This window comes from Sapajus apella, unplaced genomic scaffold (assembly GCF_009761245.1).
Source record: "Sapajus apella isolate SASKATOON/1434 unplaced genomic scaffold, GSC_monkey_1.0 scaffold7, whole genome shotgun sequence".
NCBI lineage: Eukaryota > Metazoa > Chordata > Mammalia > Primates > Cebidae > Sapajus > Sapajus apella.
Window position 1 is genome coordinate 47,072,300 of NW_022436947.1, and position 22,966 is coordinate 47,095,265.

The following is a 22,966-nucleotide window of genomic DNA, read 5'->3' on the forward strand; positions in this document are numbered from 1 at the left end:
CTTCAGAAATGCAAGATATAGGTGATGGGGAGGAAGGCAACAAACCACATTGCCATGTGTGTACCTATTCAACAATCTTGCATGTTCTTCACATGTACCCCAAAACCTAAAATGCAATAAAATATATATATTTTTTAAAATTAATGAAAAGTACATTTGTAAATGAAAAACTGGAAGAAACGCAAAAATGAATAAGCACATTTGTAATTTTAAGGCAAATACATTTAATTTTTTTTCTGTATTTTCACTTGAAAATGCTTTTTAAAATTAATTAAATTAAAACAAGTGTATAATAGGAACATTCAATGATGTTTAAAGTTTGTTTTTTCAAAAGGTATAATATATTTGATAAGGCTTTGGATAATCTGTACAAAAAGAAATAAGAGGGAAAGAAAAATAACAAAAGCTATAATTATTAGGATTGAATAGGGAACATCATGATAGATTAAAGAGGAGGTAATAAGAAGTAGTTTTCAACTTCTATATTTGCTAATAAATTTGAATATTAGAATGACTTGGACAAATTTCTTTGAAACAACAGTTTTTCAAGTGACAAAAGAAGACATATGTCAATAACTCTATAATTTATAAACTGTGTGCCAAGTCACAAGATGACACCATGAATTCACAGTTGTGTCACGATATATTTAAAGTCATATATAGAGAAGATAAAAATATTTAACGTTGTTTCTATCTATGTATCTAAAAACAAGTAAAACTTTCACAGGAAAACTTAACATCTTTGTGACACTAGTGTTGGCCAAGATTTAGGTACATCATGCAAAAAAGCACTAATCAGTAGAGAATTATAGTAAAATAATTATTTTTGTTTATGAACTAAACAACTAAGAGCTTATAAGTCAATAGGCAAAGTGGAGAACTATGTTTCCAATAATCCTTTGACATAATACTGATAGACAGGATATATGAACAATATCTAGAAACATAGCACTATAGGAAATATGAAAAATTTCTCTAATCATGTGGTAAATATGGGTTAAAACCATCATGATTGAGCATTGCTAATCCAAAACTCCAAAATGCTACTAAATATAAACTCTTTGAGAACTGACACCAGAGGTAGAACATCCCACACATACACCTTTGCTTTGTGACAATTTAATGTACACAAAATTTCTTTCACATACAAAATTATTTAAAATATTGCAGTCAATTGTCTTTTATAAAAGAAAAATCTATCTTTCTGGATTAATGCTTGAGAAATGTCCTTTTCCTACTGCTTTACATTTAGCCCCAAAATGGCATTTGATTAAACAGCATACAGTTCCTGTGAGTCCACATTCAACATTTTTGATACGTTTGATCCATCTTTAGTTTCTACAGAAGATGAAGAAGATAGAGAAGATGGCTTTGTATTGAAAAATTGATTCCCCTCCCAATGCATTAATACATACATTTGAAGCTACTGCACAGGATAATTAATCCATTATATAAGGTGAGACCAAAGCTAACTCCTGGAATTGAGAGAATAAAACCTTTTGGGTCAATGAGGAACCTTTTGGAAATCCTAGCATGGGAAAAGATCAACACACATACTTCAACCATATCAGTAGGCTCTGTTCAAAGTATCATTTGGCTGTTCAACCGTCTTCCAATACTGCTTGCAAGTTCAATAGAAACTAGGAATCAACCACCAAAAGGAGAGATTAGGTAACTCATGGTCACCAGCTCCCTCCTGACACAGGACTAGGGGGCAAACACTGAGCAACTCAGAATGACTTAGGGACATAAGCCCAGGCAGACCTGGCCAGCAACAGCAACCCGCTCAGGTCCCCTTCCAGGCTGTGGAATCTTTAGCTTCACTTGCTCAATAAACTGCACTGCTGCTCACACTCTGGGTCCAAGAACTCTTGTCTGGACCTCGAATACTCACCATGTGGGTAAGGCTCGCTGCTCAATTCTTCGAGCAAGGGAAGCCAAGAAACTGTGAACGGAGTCCAAGCTCCAGATCCAGCTACAGAATGACTGAAATAAGTGGGGACCGCTCTGCAGTCCTGCAAGGTAATTGTGACTTGGAAAAGAACAGGACCACCCTGTGTTTGCAGTCATGGAAGCAGAAGCAGCCTCAGGTATCTGGAGACAGCCATGCCCATGTGACCAGACAGGGAGCATGGAAAGTCCACACACTGATTACATACACTTCCTCCTGTCCTGTTTGCTACAGATTACAGGGAATCCCTGGGAAGTGATAGACCTCCCCCGAGGGAAACCTGAAGGCACATTTTTGCTCATGGACTCTGAGCACAAGGACAACCTCTTCTCCGAGCTTTTGCCATGACAACAGATCTCTTTATATACAAATTAAGCAGTGGATTCACACTTTTAGTTTTGATGCCCATGACCTATGTGGATTTTCTCTAAAGTAAGAGAGAACTTTAGAACATTATGAAGATCTCAGGTCTTGCATGTTTTTTAAAACTGTTGCTTCCTATCATTACATGGGACTTTTCCTTTTAGCCTGCAATATATCTTCCATGCAGTAATCTGCAGGTGTATGTACTAAATATGATGGATCAATTCGCTTCTTTTACCATCAGTGTTACAGCAATTTTTTGAAGTATTATTATAAACAAAACGTTAGGATTCACAAGTTAAAATGAGGACCGGTCAAGCCAAATAAGCTCTCCTGTACTTAGAGGTATTAACTAGGTCTGCTTTCACGTGGATGAGATAGCACACCTATAGCAACACACATATCAATGGTGGCCATTTTTGTACAGTGTGTAAGCTTAGTGTTAGTATCTGTCAGATGCAATCTGCTGTTACTTATTTAGATAAACGTGGTCCCTATTGAAACGAAAGAATAGAACTATACGTATTCAGTAAGGCTACAAAAATATTTTTTTGTAGCTAATTTAACTAACGGTTTTTAGTGGCTGTAGTAATTCAGTGAGGCAATGCTGGGGCATTTGTATAAAGAATTCTATTTCTTTCTGAAGGACAAATGCTTAATATTGGATGCATATTTCAGCATTGTGACCGTTTGAAATTATTTTGTCTAAGAATTTTTCTGTAATCTTCCAAAATTAGTGATGTTTGTAGTTACTATAATTCAAGCTTTGAGAGTTAAAAAAAAAAAAAAAAAAAAAGACTGCCTTTCATTTAAGAAAAAAAAAAAAATGCAAGTTTCTGGCCCAAAGGGCAGAGTGCAGTTCAATTAAGTGTTGACATAAATTATAGTTACGCTCCTTTTCTCATCTGCAAAAGGCACTGGCAAGTAAACCAGCTTTTCTGAAGAGCCATTCTTAACATTTCAGCCTTAAAAAGTTGGTAGTATAATTTTTTTAAAGGCCGTAAGTACTGATATTTTTAATGAGTGCTTTAATTTAAAACAGGTATTTGGAATAGCTGCTACAATATATTCTTCCATGTGATTTTTTAAGTTGACATGCAGTCTAATTGCTATTTCATAAAAGTTGGATATTTTCCTATGCCCATAATGGGTTTGTGAACATGAAGAAAAGGAAACCAGAAGATACACAAACAAGTCAGAAAATAGGAACTTCCGTGGTTGCTGATGCTGAGATTATTGTTAAACTATAATTAATAATTTGGATGGCAGTACTTATCTCTTTGTGGTAAACTCTTATAGCTGAATTAAGTATTATTTATAGAATTGCAGTGCAGTTAATTCTTAATGGGAAATCTGAAATCTAAAATTTAGATTTAAAAGGTACTGCATAACCATTGTATCCATAAATTATTTAGCTCCTTTTTGTCGTTTAGAATAATATGTATTACTACTTGAGTGAGCTGTTCTTGAAGTTTTTTCAAGTTCTAGTGTTTGCTTCAAAGTAACAGAACTGAATTTACAGTTCTTTTCTAGATATTTGTCAGTAAAATAGCCAAATCCATTCTTATGTCTTTTTGTGACTGTGCTCTCTACTACTGGTGAGTGCTCCATAGTTTCTAAACTTGCTGCTACAAAATGTGATTTTACATCCCTGCAAAACACAAGAGCTGTATTTGTATACAACACTGACCTTTTTACTAGTAAGGCACGTTTCTGCTTGATATGCCTTGTTGTGGCTACTTTTTTCTGCTAATAAAGGATGTTTGGTGTTCTCCTCGTAAAAAAAATTAAAATGAATAAATTTAAGTATACAGAAATAGTATTGTCAAAGTCAAAATTTTAGAATATAAAAGGTACAGTGATTCCTAAAAACCACCACATGACGACAATTAGTTTGTCTCATTTGTTCAATTTGGAATTTACTATGTGAGCTCCTGGTTGTAATAAACAGCTAAGTAGAATCTTCTAAACCAGTGTAAGAAATTTTAACCATATAAGTTACTCAGATTTTATGTTTATACTAAGCCCAATATGCACATGTTAAATTTGCCAACAGGGAACCTACTTATTGGCCCATAAATGTCAGAGAAGCTGGAATTGATAAAATAAAAGTTAAAAAATCAAATCTATAAACATAATCCAACAAAGAAACAGAACCAAAGACTAAAAACCACATGAATATCTCAATAGATGCAGAGAAGACCTTCAACAAAATTCAGCAGCCCTTTATGCTAAAACCTCTCAATAAACTAGGTATCAGCGGAACATTACTCAAAATAATAAAAGCTGTTTATGACAAACCCACAGCCAATATCATATTGAATGGACAAAAACTAGAAGCATTCCCTTTAAAAACTGACACAAGACAAGAGTGCATCTCTCATCACTCCTATTCAAAATAAAATTGGAAGTTCTGGCCAGAGAAATCAGGCAAGAAAAAGAAATAAAGGGTATTCAGTTAGGAAAGGAGGAAATCAAATTGTCTTTACTTGCAGATGACATGATTGTATATTTAGAAAACCCCATCATCTCAGCCAAAAATCTTCTTAAACTGATGAGAAACTTCAGCAAAGTCTCAGGATACAAAATCAATGTGCAAAAATAACAAGCATTCCTATACACCAAAAACAGACAAACAGCCAAATCATGAGTGAACTCCCATTCACAATTGCTACAAAGCGAATTAAATATCCAGGAATACAACTAACAAGGGATGTCAAGGACCTCTTCAAGGAGAACTACAAACCACTGCTTAAGGAAATAGGAGAGGACACAAACAGATGAAGAAACATTCCATGTTCATGGTTAGATAGAATCAATATTGTGAAAATGGCCATCCTGCCCAAAGTAATTTATTGATTTAATGCTATCACCAACAAGCTACCACTGACCTTCTTCACAGAACTGGAAAAAAACAACTTAAACTTCATATGGAACAAAAAAAAGGCCCACATAGCCAAGATAATCCCAAGCAAAAACAACAAAGAAAGAAAGCTGGAGGCATTGGGCTACCTGACTCTTCAAACTATACTACAAGTCTACAGTAATCAAAACAGTATGGTACTGATACCAAAACAGAAAGAGAAACCAGTGGAACAGAATAGAGGCCTCTGAAGTAATGCCACACATCTACAACCATCTGATCTTTGACAAACCTGACATCAACAGGCAATGGGAAAAGGAGTCCCTGTATAATAAATGGTGTTGGGAAAACTGGCTAGCCATATGCAGAAAGCTGAAACTGTACCCCTTCCTTATTCCTTATACAAAAATTAACTCCAGGTGGATTAAAGATTTAAATATAAGATGTACAACCATAAAAATCCCTAGAAGAAAACCTAAGCAATACCATTAAGAATATAGGCATAGGCAAGGACTTCGTGACTAAAACACCAAAAACAATGGCACAAAAGCCAAAATAGACAAATGGAGTCTAATTACAGAACTTTTGTACAGCAAAAGAAACAATCATTAGAGTGAACCAGCAACCAAGAGAATGGGAAACAATTTTTGCAATTTACCCATCTGACAAACGGCTGATATGGAGAATCTACAAAGAACTGAAGCAGATTTACAAGGAAAAAAAAAATTCAAAAGTGGGCGAAGGAAATGAACACTTTTCAAAAGAAGACAATTATGCAGCCAACAAACATGAAAAAACTCATCATCAAGGGTCATTAGAGAAGTGAAAATCAAAACCACATTGAGATACCATATCACACCAGTTAGAATGGCTATCATTAAAAAATCTGGAGACAACAGATGCTGGAGAGGATGTGGAGAAATAGGAATGCTTTTACATTGTTGGTGGAAGAGTAAATTAGTTCCACCATTGTGGAAGACAGTGTGGTGATTCCTCAAGGATCTAGAACTACAAATACCATTTAACTCAGCAATACCATTACTGGGTATATAGCCAAGGATTAAAAATCATTCTATAAAGACACATGCACATGTGCATTCATTGCGGCACTGTTTATAATAGCAAACACTTGGAACCAACCCAAATGCGCATCAATGATAGACTGGATACAAAAAAATGTGGCACATATACACCATGGAATACTATGCAGCCATAAAAACAGTTGAGTTCATGTCCTTTGCAGCGACATGGATGAAGCTGGAAAACTTCATTCTCAGCAAACTAACACAAGAACAGAAAACCAAACACTGCATGTTCTCATAAGTGGGTGTTGAACAAGGAGAACACATGGACACAGGGAGGGGAACATCACACTCCAGGGCCTGTTGAGGGGTTGGGGGGATAGGGGAGAGATAGGAGGAGATGGGGGATTGGGGAGGGATAACAGGAGAAATACCCAATGAAGATGACGGGGGGATCGATGCAGCAAACCACCATTGTATGTATATACCTATGTAACCATCCTGCACAATCTGCACATGTGCCCCAGAAATTAAAATATAATTTAAAAATAAATTGATTAAAAGATAAGTGGAAATATGTGAGTGTGTGTATAGGTGATACAGAGCTTAAACCTCATTGCACAAAGCAAAACTGCCTCAATCTACATAAATTTTTAAGGTGTTTTATTTACTGCAAGATTTCCAAAGACAGAAATGGCAAATGAAGGGAGGTTGTTTCCTTTCAATGTTGCTTCACATTATTCTCACTGCAAAAAAAAAGTGTGATACATGCATTTAACTACAATTTTTTACAAGAGCCATAAATTGAAATGTCTACATCCCTCAGCAATCATCTGCTTGGCGAATATAAGTCTAAGTGCTGAATCTTGTTCAGTATTTCATCTTCACTTGAGGCCTCATTCCCAGAGCATCATCATATAGTTTAATTGTGGACTTTTGTTTGCTGAATTTTGTAGTAATTTGCTTTAAAGGTTACTCCCATCAGTTCTTATTTTTACATACAGAGCTTGATACCTTCTGTAATTTCAGAATTTGAGTTCAATGACTAGTGTTCTGAAATAATAGAGAAAATGTAAGAAAAAGAAGAGAACTATCATGCTGCAATAAATATATTTTTATTTTTATAATTGTGATACTTTGTAGAGTTACTTTTATGATGTTTGAGCTTTAAGAGCAGGAAAAGTAATGTATAGAAATACAAAAATATTAAAATTCTCACTCTAATATAGGAAGTGACAAACCTGTTTTCAGTACATACCAAAGTGGAAAAAAAAATTACATGACTATCATCTTTTTCAAGTTTGGACATTTTCTAGGGATTCTTCTGGAAATATTAATGAAGTATATAAAAATAAAATAATGGGGAACAAAAACGTGTACTCGTCACAGGAACTTTGCTGTATAAATTGTACCGTTTCTTTATCAAGTAATTGCTTATTAAAACAAATCATTTTCACTCAACAAATTCAAATTAATTTTTATAATTATAACTATATGAGTATTGGTTATTAGTTAAATATGAGATGATTACAAATTTGAAAATACTGTGACTTGTAAGGAATAAAAAAATACAACAGTTGAAATGATGAACAAAACCTGAAAAAGAAATTAAGTCTTTTTGATTACATATGAATACACAAAATACCAGTCAGCTCTATTGTTTTTGTCTAATTATTTTGCAATAGATAATAACTAACGATCAGAATATGCCAAATGATCAGAATATTGGAAGAAGATGAGAAATGTTTTTAACTTCTCTAAATGTGTTGTAAAGCACTGGCTTAAAACAAAATTATAGTTAGGTCTCACACTGTTTATTTGCTTTTTCATCACCTTTACACTGGTGCTAGATAAAATATTGCTTTAAACCAGGTGAGAGAGCAGGATTGGGAGAGTGGAAACAGTAACATGGTAAAGATTCTTTAAATCTAGACATGCAGCCTGCCAAGAATGCTGACCAAACCCTTCAGTACATCACAGCTTGTGCTACTCAAATGAATCAAGACAACATAAATAATAAAAGCAAAGCCAACTTAAAAAAATAAATAAATAAATAAACAAACAAAAAAAACTTTCAATGAAATCCAAGGTTTTTATGGTCTTGAAATACTCTGCCAGATTTTGTTTGCTTTATACTGCCAGTTTGTAAGATAATTAAATACGAAATAATATGTTTTGCTAGCTCTTGGATACATCTAAATCAAATAAATAGCAAACTTTACTTTCTATGAAAGATAGTTCTCATTGTCATTATCTTTAGTTAATCAGATTTTTCCGTTTTAGAAGTCACTTTTAGGTTTTCATGCAGCTGCTATTTGTCACTAGTTAGTTCTTAAAAGCAGCTTCAAACCCCAGAAGGTCATGTCACAAATCAAATGTAAAGAAAAGCTAAATAAAACAGTTGCCATCATCCAAAAGCTGATGTGTCACTCAAAATTATGTTTCTATTTCCAAGTGAAGGATTGGAATTTTAGCTTATTAAGAGTATATTGGAATTTTAAGAGTATATTATAATTTTAATTTTTGGAACTTCTAACAGTTAGAAAATGCATTAATGAAATTGTTTTTGAACTGTGTCACTCTGCATCATGGAAGGCGAAGCTGAGGTTCTGACTATTGCTCATTGCCACCAAAATGAAAAACAGCATTGTTGCAGTCCATTCTACTTATTAGGCTTCTGTGTAAGTGTTCGTTCTTTTGTATTTACTTACTTTTGTTTATTTTTAATTTTTTTAGAGATAGGGCTTCCAGGCTGGACTCAAAGTCTGGGTTCAGGTTCCCAAAAAACTGCAAATGCCCACCATGGTGCTGGTGCATGCATTCTTTCTTTCAAAGGCCTTTTAATATAAAATATTATTAGAAAGACTTAAAATGTAAAATATTATTACATGTCTAATAATATCTAATTAGAATTAGAAAATAGTCATTAAGCTGTCAAATTTTATTTGGCATCACTTATTTTGGCTTTAATAATGTAAAAATATTATAAATTAAAACCGAGGACTTACAATAGTGTCAATTGTCCATCATTGTTTCATTTGGGTTCAGAGACAAGACCCAGTAACAAAGACTATAAGATGTTTTCTCTTTTAAAATTACACTTGATAAAAATTACACAGTGTATCTTGTTAACATATTTTAACTCATATCTTCAGGATTCTCTTGGAAAATCAAAAAGAAACATAGACATTTATGAAGTAAAAAATGATAGTAACCAGCCAAAGCTGTAAATAGTATATATTTGGTGCTGATGATCAGTTTTGCAGTTTTCTTTTTAATAAATCTATGTTATTAAGAGATAAGACTACTAAGCCATGTTCTAGAGTTTTGTGAATACTGTATTGCTAAAGATGAACCTGGATTAAGTTAGGATCTGAAAAACCTAATTTAAGCATATTAAAAGTAATAAATCACACATATTTTAAGACAGTTAAAAGGAAACACCAACTATATATCCTAGTAGTCTGTCTTTCTCCTCTCTCCTATTAAATCCTTTCTCTCTTAACCTATTGTGTGTTACATACAATAAACTAAAAAGAGGACAAAAGAATGCTGTACAGCTTCATAATATATCCCAAAATAATTATGTGTAGTGCACCATACAGAAGATGTCCAGTCCGCCTTAGTTCCTCTAAAAACTTTGCTCATTTATTATCCTTATCCCATTTAATATTATACCTTTTACTGAGGTTTGTAACAATTGCTTTCTAATTTCTAAACACCATTTTTAGCTTCGTGCTTTATTTTATATAAGTGAAATCATACAGGATGTATATTTTTGGATAAGGTTTCTTTCACTTAAACTCATTATTTTAAAGATTAATTTGTGTTGTTGCATGTAACTGCAATTCCTAATTTTTAATGATGAATAGTATCCCAATCTATAAATAAAACACAAGTTATTTATCCATCTACTTTTGAGAGGAAGTTGAGTTGTTTCTAATTTTTATTATTACAGAAGGCAGTTATGTATAAGTTGGAACTTCTCTTCTGCACATGGTTCTCTTGGATGTAAAACCATGGGTGAAATGACTGGGTGTTAAGTTCAATTTTAGCAGGAAAATACTTTTTCCAAAGAAGTTGAATCCATTTACACACTCCACAGTAACGTTTGAGAGTTTCCCTCACTCCACATATTTGCCAACATCTGGTGTGTTTAGTTAGATTTCTAATTTTAGACATTCTGGTGTCTTTTGCATTTGTATCTCATTGCAGTTTTAATTTTTATTGCCTTAATAACTGAGTTAAGCAATTTTGAAATATTAAATAATTTCATGAATATCTCTTAGTGAAGTTCCTTTTCAAGTCTTTTGCACTTATTCTTAATAGACTGTAGTTACTTATTAATTATATATTACTTTATTATTCATTAAATATTCTAGACACAAACTTTCACAGGTGTTTCAAATGCATTTGTTTTTTAATTCGGTGTCTGGCATTTTCATTCCCTTAATGGATTCTTTTGATATACAGCAATTCTTGCCTGTGAGGTAGATCAGTTTATCAGTCAACACCTTTATGTTCAGCACTTTTTAAAATGTCCTATTTAATCATTGTCTACCACAAGGCCATAAAGATAATCTGTAATATTAACTTCTGAAAATGTATTATTTTGCATCTTATACACTGGCCTACAACACTTCCATAATTTATTTTTGTGTATGTGGTGTGGTGTTCATCAGGTTTTATTTCATTTTTTTTCCACACAGTTATCCAATTGATCTAGTACCATTTACTAAAAAGGACCATTCCATCCCATTGCTTTTGTCATCAATTTTTTTCTAAATCAGGCCCTAGATCTCTTTTTCCACTCCATTTTCAGTTTCACTAACCTATTTTCTCTTCTCTTTTCCCTCCCCTCCCCTCCCCTCCCCTCCCCTTCCCTTCCCTTCTCTCTCTCTCTCTCTCACACATTTATGTCCAATAAGAACCAAGATTAATTACTAGTTTACAAATCTTAATGTCCAGTAAAGCACATTTTTCTCATTAATCTTTTTTTTTAATCCCTACTCTTGACCTTTGAAATTTCATATAAATTTAAAATCATTTGTCGAGTTGCACATAAAAACACAAAAAAGTTTGAATCATTCTGATAATATTGAATCTACAGAGTAACTTGAAGAGTGTTTACACTTTTATAAATTGAATTATGTTTAGATAACAAGTTTATTCTGGTCTTACCAAAGCTTTATTCTCTGCAGTAGTGTATGTAAGATTAATATTATTTATTCACAAGTAATACCATCTGAGTCAACAGTTCTTCTGGGAGAAGATTTGATATTATGCATTACATTTTTAATAGTTATAGAAATAGGAGATTTCAAGTCTTCTTGAGTTAGTTTCAGTGAAATGTATTTTTTCTAGAAATTTGTACATGGTCTATTTTTATGGTTATGGCATGCAATACTTTTTCGTAATTTTTATAATAGTACAGACTACAAACAGCAATTACATCTTTTAAAATTCTTGATACTTTTCATTTTTAGTAGTTTTATTTTGTAATAGTTTTATTAGTAAAGAATCAACTGGTTGTTTTATTTAAATAAATTTAAATAATTTAGTTTCAGCATTTATTTTCTTCTAATACACAAACTTAAAATTGTGAATTTTCTTTAAGTATAGCTACATTTCACAAGTTTTAAAAATTCATTAGTTTTCTGCTTAAATTTTTAAAAATAGAAACAAAACACAAATTAATAATCCAGAAAAAATTTAATGAAGAGTAATCTCTATTAAAAGGGTGGTTAAATGGTCAAATCTTTGGCAAACTGGTAATAAAATTTATAAACAAAAACTACAGAAAGTTAATTTTAAAAGTTAACAAGTTTTATAAATAAAATTTATACTAGTAAATTTTTGAGCTATAGACATAAAATATACAAATAAATTACATTTCAAAAATTTATATTTTTATTAAAGATTAAATAATTACAAAACAGATTATTTCAGTACTACATAATAAAGATGAAATAGAGACAATTAAAAATATAAGCAAATAAACACAAAACACTTGCTAAAATTTTTGAAGTGAAATCTTAGACATACACAGAATAAGTGTCAGAAAACTCATTAGACAAAATTAAGAATGCTACACACTTTTTAGGGCATAAAGGCCTTACTAGAAGGGCATTTCTATGAAGAACATACAGTGTTTTTTAAATGTACAGATTAAATTTGCATTCTCATTTACTTTACCGTATATTCCAGAATGGCAGCTTTACGGGCTTGAAATAAGATGTAGTTCAGTTATCAGGCAGTACTTATTTGACAATTTTTATAAGAAATCTTCCTGAAAGCTCACAAATAGAGAGAAGCATATTGATTTCCTAGGATTAATAGGCAGTAGAAGAAGTGACAGTGATTTACTTCTGAAACTCCTGGAGGAATGCAGCCTAGCCTTAGACAGGACTCAAGGCTGTCAACCAAGGTAGATGGATATCCACAATGTGTTTAGCAAATGATCATGCAGACTAAAGCCAAACATGCCCTAAGGTGAGGAACAGTGGTAAAGCCTGAATGGGGAGAATTTGCTGTAGATTGTGAATAATTAAATGTCTGTGAACATCAAAAATATTGACATCGTTTTAATAATTTTTTTTTTTTTTTTTTTTTTTTTTTTGAGACGGAGTTTCGCTCTTGTTACCCAGGCTGGAGTGCAATGGCGCGATCTCGGCTCACCGCAACCTCCGCCTCCTGGGTTCAGGCAATTCTCCTGCCTCAGCCTCCTGAGTAGCTGGGATTACAGGCACGCGCCACTATGCCCAGCTAATTTTTTGTATTTTTAGTAGAGACGGGGTTTCACCGTGTTGACCAGGATGGTCTCGATCTCTTGACCTCGTGATCCACCCGCCTCGGCCTCCCAAAGTGCTGGGATTACAGGCTTGAGCCACCGCGCCCGGCCCGTTTTAATTATTTTTAAACATTTCTTCTCTTTAAAAAAAGTAATCAAATTATATTAGTTTTGAATTTTATAAACATAATTGCTTGGGAAAAATATACTTTTAATGCGTTTTTTAGAAAATCAAAATAAAACTCCAAAGAAAAGATAAGCAATATATATTTGGGGGGGGAGGGGGGGACAGAGTCTTGCTCTGTCACCAGGCTTGCCCTGTCACTGCAGTGGCACAATCTCAACTCACTGCAACCTCCACCTCCTGGGTTCAAGTGATTCTTCTTCCTCAGCCTCCTAAGTAGCTGGGACCACAGGTGCGTGCCACCATGCCCGGCTAATTGTTTTGTATTTTTAGTAGAGACAGGGTTTCACCATGTTGGCCAGGATGGTCTCGATCTCTTGACCTCTTGATCCACCCGCCTCGGCCTCCCAAAGTGCTGGAATTACAGGTGTGAGCCACCGAGCCCGGCCAACAAGCACTATTTTAATTCTGAAGAAATATTAATTCCGTGTTGCATATTTTAAGAAAGTTTCTGTCATGTAGTTTTAAAGATTGAGTCACTAAGATAGAAGTCTTTGGTATTTCTTGTTGAGCTGAAGTAATTGGGTATTCTGGGAATACAGTCATAGAAAGGACAGTTATTTTCTGGAAAACCATAATACAAATTCCCACTAATAATGGCCATGATAATTAACACTGTTCTACAAATCAAAAGTCACACTCTTAGATTGTCACAAGTTTTAAGTATGCATGTGCACTATATTTTGTTACATCAAATAGAAAATGCATCTACTCTAATTATATAGAAATTAGAAGTAAATGCCCCTTAAGCAAGTCGAAAGACATATTTTCCTCAGGTAATCTGAATATCCTAAAATATAATTACACACTATTTAAACACCAACATTTGTTCTTTAGAATATAGAATCATTAATCACCATGAACTAATAATTTTTTTTCAAGTTTTACCAAGGCAAGTTCAGATTAGAGAATAGCTCCTTGGTTAAGAGAAATCATAGATAGGAAATCTGTACCAAATGCTGCCCTCTTAATTAATAATGTTTAAACAAATGACAGGAATATAAATGAAAGAACTCAAGGTATGGAGAGTTCCAAGTCATAAATAAATTAGACCAGTGACCTTCAGATTTGTTTTGTTGTTGATGGTGTTTTTCTTTCTTCAGCTACAAAGCTCTTCATTCAGTGAAATCTCTGGTGCTGATCCAATATATAACACAGATAAAAGCAGAGCTGCTCAGGAGAAAGCAGGTCTTGGTCTCTTGGGACTACTTAATGCACCTGAGGCCACACACAGAATGGAATCTTATTCTGAATTAGACAGAGACACAAAAGGGCTGTTCTGCCTCAACACAGCTTTTCAAGTAACCTTTATTACTTTACAAATAATAGCAATAACTCTTTGGTTATGACTATACACTTGTTAAAATGTAAATGCTCTTGAAGGGGTAATTAAGTCAATCTATTATTTTATTAACACTAGAATAAATTGTTTTTACATCCTATCCCTTAAGGCAAGAAAGCAGATAATAAAATATTAAGATACAAAGAAAAAATACATAGTAGGAAAATTTGAGGATATTGAAATAAAAATTTTGGCTACTTCACAATTTCTATAAGATTGAGATTATCTGTTATCTTAACATAATTGTAATTAAATTTTATAATAGGAATATGATATATAGGCTACTGCATTTAGATGAACTATAGATTTAGGAAATTGGAATCAGGAGTCGGCACAATTTGACCAGGAGAGAAGAGAGTCAGAATTGCAAATCTCAATGGTAAGCATGAAAAGTTTGGTAATTTGTGTAAGATTATTGAGTGAGCAATCACGTAGCCACTTGGAAACAATTCTCCACGAGTTTCTTGTGATTCTATACATCTTGTAAAAAGCCATTGACAGCTGTGTTCTGAATTATTTTTTCAAGAATTTTTATATAGCAAACAGCCTTTGAAAAGAGAAATAGTGTTTCCTTCCTGTGCAGGGGGTAGATTAATTTCTTTACCAGGGTAATAAAAATAATGTCTCCTTCAAGGGGAAAGATAGGGAAGGTCTTCTAGCCTCCCCCTTATAAAGCTGATGGTTTCCTAACCAATCCTAACCACATCGTGTTGCCTGCTGTGCTGTGAGTAATAATGACCTTCATCTCTGGCCTAGAGTCTCTGTCTCCTGCTAGCATCTATAAAATTGAGGCAGGCTAAATTGTTAGCTTACAAGTAGAAAAAAACAGCAGACCTTTCTACAGGCTTTATGGCAGTATGTGATATGCAAAATGTCGAGAACTGAATGTGTGATGCCCAGTAAGTAAGTGGTATGATAGGGCCTATGCTAGCCAAGAACTGAAATAAAAATTCTAAAGCAGAGTTGAAGGGAAGGAAAAAAAAAAAAAAAAAAGAGTTCCCTCAAGTCACTGGGAAATTCTGAAGGACAAAAGAGAAGCAAATATTTGCAAAGGGCTTTCCTTATGTCTTGAAGGTTACTGGCCTTATCAGCCCTGAGGCCACCAGGCCTAGTATTATTACATTATCTACCCTGTTTCTGCAGGTCATCACAAAGAAACCAGAATTCTCACACCATTCCTCGATGCCTTTGCTTTAATACCTATGTGACTGTCTCTGTCTCTCCTGGGCCCTCCTGATACATACAATCTATCCTCCTTCTCTGTTATGTTTTTCCCCAGAACACTCATGATCATTTGACTAGTATTCATGAATGTTATTACCTCTTGATTTGACTTCTTTCAATATAAGCTTTGTAATATTAGAGATTTTTGTCTTTTTCATTCACTTATTAATTTTCACTTCCTAGAATAGATTCTAGAATTCTGTAGGTAATAAAGAAGCATTAGTCAAATGAATTAATGAACAGATGAATGAATGAACAATGGAGGGTTGTGGTTAAGTTGAACACTTTCCATTTATTTCAAACCTTTCAATCATTTCATGCTTTGTTTGCTAGACCACCTTCCTTTGAATATCTCTTAATCTTAATTCCTGAAACATTGACTAAGAGGACAGGTTTTCAAATGTATCTAAATAGTAATAGACACTTTCCTTTCATTTTTTCCTCCACTTAGCTGCCACCATCCTCACTTTCCAAAACTTATAAAGTGCATGAAGATTTAAGGGAAAATATAAATACAATAAGCTTGTGATTCAAATTTATTGCTAATGATCACGTCATCTTTGGTAGGTGATATCAAACAAAGATATCTTCAGAAAGGAAAAATGTACTTGATGTCTGGTTCAAATGACATATATATGGGTCAATAGTTTTAATCGAGAGAAAATGCTTTATCTTTCAATAGAAATCTAAGCTGATGTTTAACATACAGATTTTATATATTATTTATCTACAGAAAATTTAGTTACAATTCATACCCCTTTTCATTTTAATATTTAAAAGGCACTAAAGTAGTATACAGTTTTGTTACAAATCTTTTTGATTTTTAATTGTGGACTGCCCTGTGACTAATGATGTCCTGAGCCCTCTGAGTGGGGACTTGTCTTTCCATAAGATATTATAAGTAAATGGTGTTGGTGTTGATGCAGCTGGGACATTTAAAGCTGCCAGATTTTATTTCCTACTGCTTATTTTGCATCTCAGCATTTAGCTATCATTGTGCATGAAATTCTGTATGTGTAAGCCTTAGATTTTTGCATGTTTTACAAATTTATAAAACCCAGATTCAAGCAAAACAAGTTAATGTTTGAATTTGTTTCTTTTAAAACAAAACAATACCATTATCTCCAGCTGAAAATTATTTATGATTTCTTTACATTGTCTGGTTACATTCAGTGATTGAAATGTATAACTGATGGCAGAAGTGGCCCATCTGTAGATGCTGCAGCAAAGACACCAGCTGTGGGGGAGGTGGGGGCGCGGCTTGAGGCCAGGGCGGCTATCTACTCAGAGCTGGTGGGAGCCAGGAACAGGCAGGAGCTCCACCCACTTCCGAGTTGGTGGGACAGGAGCCCTGCCCTCTCAGGCACAACTGCAGCTAGCCAGCGGCAGCCAGGAACCCAAGCATCCCTGAGCTCTTAGAAACCCAGTAAGCCCAACTGCCTTGCAGGCTGAGAAATGCCTGCTCCTGCCTGGCCTCTCCCTGCTCATGATGCCCACTCCATTTTCAGAGTAAAGCTGTCTTCAAACCCAAGCACTGTCACAACCTGGCTGGGTGTGCACATGCTCAGCGTGGTGCTGACATGCCAGCCCTGCCACCTTGGTCCCCTCCGTGGGGACTCCACCTTGGTCCCCTCTTGGTCCCCCACCTTGGTCCCGTTTGGGTGCTGAACAGCACAGGAAGAAGGCCAAGTAGGGGTCTGAGGGTGGCTTGGCATGGGACTGCAGACACCCCTTGGCAGGACAGCCTGGGCACCATGAGCAGTGGCAGGAGGCAGACAGGCTCCTGAGTGGAAAGGGACAGGTCCCGAGTGATACCCTACCTTCAAACCAGAGATGGTCTGAAGCCTGAGGGCCAGGGTGCTACTTCTGAGGACCAGAATGACAACTTACAGTGCTTTTTCCAGGCCAGCCCATGGCTGCCCATGGACCAATCAGCAGGCACTTCTTCCCTTCTGAAGCCCACAAAAATCCTGGATTCAGCCAGACTTGGGCAGATGATGAGAGGATCTGACTGTGGATAGGACCTACGTGCTGTGGGTCTCCTCTCTGCTGAGAGCTGTACAGTCATCAGGATGACCTCCCTGTGGGTAGGAGCTACCCACTCCAGGTCACCTCTCCACTGAGGGCTGCAGAGATTTTGGGATGACCTGCCTGAAAAGAGCAGTTTCCCACTCTGGGTCTCTTCTCTACTGAGATGTGCACACACATGAGGATGAACTGCCTGTGGAGAAAAGCTACCCACTCCAGGTTTCCTGGGAGCTGAGCTGTCACTCAGTAAAGTACTTCTTTGCCTTGCTCCACTTGTCTGTGTACTTCATTTTTCCTGGATACAATACAGTAACTCAGGACCTGCCAAATGAAAGGACTGAAAGAACCGCAATAAAAACAAAGCTGAAATATGCCCACTGCCCACCACGTTATAGATGAGAGAAGAGGGAAGAGCTGTGGCCCTTCAGGGATCTCAGACTTAGGAGCTCCCTGAGCCAGGGCTGTGACAGCCTCTTTGGGGCTCTGCAGTTCCTGGTGTCTCCAAGGTTCTGGGTGCCACCATTTCCCCCAGTGCCCACTGAGGAAGAGGCTTGTGGTATGCCTGGTTCCATCGCCAAGGAAGCCAGTAGCTGTGCCCAGCACTGTAGCTGACCACCCCACCGCAGCTGGTATGCCAGGCTGTACGTAGTAGCCAGACTCCATGCTCGCTCACTTGCTCATACTCTCCTCACCACTCCATGCCTGGCTCCACCTTGAAATGCATGGGACTCAGGCCGGTAGCAAAAGCCAAGCCCAGACTACCTGTCCAAGTGAACAGGATGAACCCAGTGGGCTCAAACAAAACTAAGGCAAAGGTGCCACTGGCCACAGAGTTTTCTGGCTGGGAAAGTGACACCCTAAGGATCCCATGACATTTTTGGGGGGCTTCCCTGGGATCTGTGGAAGGTTGAATGAAAGTGGACTTGCTGGTTTCTCTCCTTTTCTCTGAGTCTCTAAACTCCAAAATAGCCAAAATCAAAAACACTGGACTTCTGTTAGCCAGTGAGAAGTAACTGTTGTGGCTGTGGGACTTAAGACATGGAGGACAGGCTTGCTTAGGACAAAACCATTAATCTCCAATCATCTTCCAGTGTTGGGAATGCTGGCTCCCTTCACAGAGTTCTAGACATCGCATGGAATCCGAAGGAGGTCCTGGGGCAGCTGAGGGTAGCTGGCTGAGGCTACACCTCAGTGTTATCCAAAGGCCCCTGGACTAACTTTAATCCCCAGCCACTTGTTAGAATGTCAACACTAAGACCCCCAGTCCCTCTCTTCCTCCCTCCCTCTATCCTGTCCTCCCTCCCTCTGTCCCATCCTCCCTCCCTCCCTTCCTCCCTTCTTTCCTTTTTCTTTCTCTCCCTCCCTTTCTCTCTTTCTTTTCTTTCCTTCCTTCCTTCTTTCTTTCTTCCTTTTTCTTTCTTTCTCTCTTTCTTTCTTTTCTTCCACTCCTTCTTTCTCTCCCTCTTCTTCACTCTTTCTTTCCCTCCCTCCCTTCCCCTCCCCCACATCTCCTCCCCTTCCCTCCTTTCCTGGTTGTCATAGCTCCTATCTCTTCTTTATATACAATGTTATGGGTATTGTTGCAAACCACATAAATATTACTGAATAGAGTGAGCATTTTTGGCTTAGTCATCAGGAATGTAAATGAGAACACTGTGGTATCTGTCTATTGTTAGGAGCATGGAGCATATAACAATTCAGAGTTTTCTTTCTCTTGCTGAAGAACCCATTTGCATAGGGCAAGACACTTTTTTCTCCAAGCACCCTTCCTTTCCTTGCACTTAAGTTGGTTTCTTCTCTTTTCTTCACCATGTCAGGAGTTAACATAGTCCTGAAAAATACAGGGAATTTTTCTATGTGAGAGGCTTATTTGTTTTTCCTCTTGAGAAGCATCTTGTTAGGCCAGGTCCCCAATTACCTAGAATCCCTTTCTCTCCCTTGTTTGAGGAGGACTGGGTCGCAGTTTTACCTGCTTATGCTAGGGAAGCAACAGAGGGGCTGCTCCACCAGTTGCTCTCTGCAATTTCATGAGGGCCACCTGGCACTTATTAATTAGTACATACACCCTCCTGAGACAATTCCAATCTTTGGTTTGAGACCCTAGAAAGGAAAACTAGATCTAAGGTGTCTAGAAGCAGATATCCATGGAAGTCTAGGGGCACAGTATACAAGTGAGCACGACTAATTCCTGCCAATTAGGTCCTCCCATTTTATAGATGGAGGTCATGCTTGCATTCATGGCATAGATAGGGTCTAGGGAATTCAAAGGTTACTGACGGTGGGAATTTTAAGCACTGCATAGGTGAGTGCAAATATTCCTGCTGACTATGCCTCCCTGCTTCATGAGTGAAGGCTACACTTGCACTCACCTGCAAAGGTCACCTGGATATGGGATATAAGGTCAGAAGTAAAAAGAGGATGATTTTTTTCCTCTCTGTCACATAGCCCAGTTATTCACTGGGAAGACAAATGGACAAAGAGATACGTTTTTCCCCTTTCTCCAGATGAGTAACAAATTAACTTCCACCTGCACTCCTCTCAAGTGCATGCTGAATTATTGGGACACTTTTCACCCTCAGACACTGGAGAGAAAAAAAATGTCTTTTTCCTCCTCTCTCCTCTCTTCAAAATGGGAAACCAAATATTTTCAGCCTGTATTCTGCCTATACGTCTTTGCCTATACTTTTTTCAGCCTATACTTCTTGGCCTTGCAGGCTCTGGATAAAAGGCACCTCATATTCCTTTGCACAAAGGTATGGCCAAATTTTGTTCTTCAGGAAGGAGAAGCATTTTCTCAGGATAGAAACATTAATTTCAATACCACCCTGCAGCTGGTCCTTTTCTGTAAACATGAGGGCAAATTCTCCAAGTTCTCATATTTGCAGGATTTCTTTGCCTTGCAAGGAATGCTGGACCTTTGTCAACATTGTAGGATTAATTCTGCCTTCCTGATGGCCAACTAGGGAGAGGCTGCAAGGGAATTCCCAGGGAACTAGAGAAGCAAATCCCAGAGGTACCTCCAGCAGGGGAGGCAACTCCCTCTGCTTCTCCCTATCCAGGTTCTCTCTATCCAAGTTCTCTCTCAAACTTTTCATGTCCTAGAAATGTTTGTCTAAGCAGGCCCCAGTCTCACTCCTGCCCTTGCAATAGATGCCTCGTGAATATGGCCACATTAAGGTCCAAGACCCCTTTTCTCTTTAGGATTTCAGGCAAATTAAAGGAGATCTTGGCATGTTTTCAGATGAGGCTGACAGGTATATAGAGGCTATCCAGAATTTAACCCAAGTATTTGAACTCTCATGGAAGGATATTATGATACTTTTGAATCAGACCCTGACTACTGTTGAGTCTGCCCCACAGATTCTGGCCTAGTGATGGATGAAAGGAGTTTGCAGACACAGGCTTACCTGTCCATGTGGCTAGGGGGCTCCTGCCAGAGTACACAGCAGCCACAATAAGCCAGCAACACTCACATTTATTGAGTACATATTTAATGACAAAGGTCTAGTGCAAACACCTTTTGTGGGTAATTAACATTGTCAACCCCCTGAGTAGAGAGCAGTCCTGTGCATGAATGATCAAAGGTTGGTTTTAGCACAATATGAGTAAACAAGATATTTATTTAAACTTCTCTACAGTCCCTTGTTATCTTTCTTTGCTATTAGCTCAGGGTAAGATAATTAGGCTGCCTTCAGCCATAACCCTTTCCAAAAGCTTTTGCAAAACCTTCCAGCCTTCCAAGAAGGTTTGCATCTTTCATATAATTTTTCCCACCACCCTGACCAATACCCTACATCTCCCCCTTTTCCGTTTTTTTGCATCAAATTTTGTTGATTTGCAGAGTACAGATGTGTACAGCAACAGGTTTGTCAGGCACAGCAGGTATAAGTCGTGTTGTGGATTTGCATTTGCATCCTAAAATTAGTAAATAACATAAGGCAAAAGTGAGTATAATCAGTAACATTCTTTTCCAATCAAGTATAAAAGTGGTCTTTTAAGTCAATAATGACTATAGGCCAATCTTGAGAAATTGCCATGGCAGAAGGAAGCTCCTGTTGAAGAGGCCACATAGGTTGCAGATTAGCATTAATAGCCCATAGGTCATACAAAAGTCTCCATTTTCCAGACTTTTTGGGAATGATGACAATGGGTAAATTCCAAGGGCTGTTAGATGGTTCTTTATGGCTGATGTTTAATTGTTCCTCAAGTAATTCATGGGCTCACTGTAATTTCTCTCCATTTAAAGGCCACTGTTCTATCCAAATAGGATTTTGAGAGAGCCACATTAGGGGTAGGGGAGGAATAACAGTGGCCAATATTAGAAAACAGTTTGCTGTTCACATGATTCTTCAAATTCTTGCCCTACAGAGGCAGTGTTGACTGGTGCCTAAAGTTGTTTTAGCTACCTCTGACCAGTCCCATGGAGTCATATGGAAGTTTTCTGCTATGGTTTCAATTAATCCTTTCGTAAATGGTCTAGCAGCTTCATTTTCTCTAATGCTTTCTCTTATTTCCTTATAGGCATCTAATGAAATGGTTTGATATGTCTGATTGCCTTGTCGATCCTGCATTACTGGGCAGGCCAAGAACTCCCCTTGTAATGCTGCTTACCTAAGACAGGGTCCCCTAGCTGTAGTATCTCCCTTGTAATTTTTTTCAAATTTATTGGGAGAGAGGGCTCAGGGGAACCCTTTCCTCTGTGGCACTTCTACTCAATAATGGTAGGGCTGATGGAGAAGTAGGAGGTGCTGAGGTAGGTGATGATTCCTCTTCCCTTCCCTTTTTAGGCTCTTCGGTATAGAATGGGGCCAAAGCGGCCCTGACTAAGGCCCTTAACATTAAAGATGTTAGTTACTGGGACCCGTTGCCCTTGTGCTTGATTCATTTAAGATTTCTCCCCACTTGTTCCCAGAGCTCTAGCATGCCTTCTTCTGGGCACCATGGGTTATGGGAAACAACAGTTTGCATTAGGTCCCTTAACTGAGCCTGTGAAACTGAGGCTCTACTTGCATTTAGCAGCTGTTTTGATACTTTCATATACTTTTTCTGTTGTTCTAATAACTGTTGTCCTATGATGAAACCCTAGCTAGAACGATTCCCTCAAATTTCAAAATCCCTAGCAGGCACCAGTAACTTACTGACTGCACAGTCTCTTCACCTTCATTTATGAGGGTTCTGTCATGATCCATTGCAGCATTC

At 37.0% G+C, this 22,966-nt stretch overlaps 1 long non-coding RNA gene across 1 annotated transcript in view; it reads right to left on the reverse strand.

Moving 5' to 3' along the window:
- Nucleotides 1–19,239: 19,239 nt before the first annotated feature.
- The window catches only part of LOC116550428, a 62,150-nt gene continuing 58,423 nt past the window's right edge, over nucleotides 19,240–22,966 (reverse strand). Inside the window, exon 3 of the long non-coding RNA XR_004268398.1 lies at nucleotides 19,240–19,598. This is a non-coding gene — a long non-coding RNA (uncharacterized LOC116550428). The remainder of the gene's footprint in view (nucleotides 19,599–22,966) is intronic.